The sequence below is a fragment of the Octopus bimaculoides genome, chromosome 7, assembly GCF_001194135.2.
Source record: "Octopus bimaculoides isolate UCB-OBI-ISO-001 chromosome 7, ASM119413v2, whole genome shotgun sequence".
In the NCBI taxonomy this organism is placed as follows: Eukaryota; Metazoa; Mollusca; class Cephalopoda; order Octopoda; family Octopodidae; genus Octopus; species Octopus bimaculoides.
The window spans coordinates 101,165,452-101,166,047 of NC_068987.1; positions in this window are offsets into that span (position 1 = coordinate 101,165,452).

Sequence of the window (596 nt, forward strand, 5' to 3'; positions counted from 1 at the left end):
ATATACAGATAAACTTCATTCCCTTTACTCTGTCGGATACGTAGTTGTTCGGTTTTGGTGAGGTGAGAATTCTGTTTATTTATATATATTTTTGGGACAATATTGTGCTGATGAACGAAATCTAGATTCACTCTAGTAATCGCGAAATCGGTCGATACACAATTAAGTCTATTTTAAAAGAAAGTTGGTCATCTTCTGTTGGTTGTTTTCCCTCGCATTAGGTACTAAATGTGGTTATTTTGAGAAGTCCACTGTGTGGCGTTATTATTTTTCTGTAATAATGCCCTTTATATAAATAAATAGATAGATAGATAGATAGATAGATAGATAAAACAACCTCCCTACTACTAGCAGGAATATTTGATAATGATGATGATGAGGAGGAGGAGGCAGAGGCAGAAGGAGAACCACAACAGCAACAACAACAGCAAATACTGAAGGTGGTGATGTGTGGTGACGTGTGCGTATGTGCGGAAAGCGATGACAAGTAGGGAACTCAGAGGCGAGAAATGAGGTGATGATGCTGAGGATGATGATGACTGTAAAGATGATGATGATGATGATGATGATGATGATGGTGATGGTGATGGTGGTGG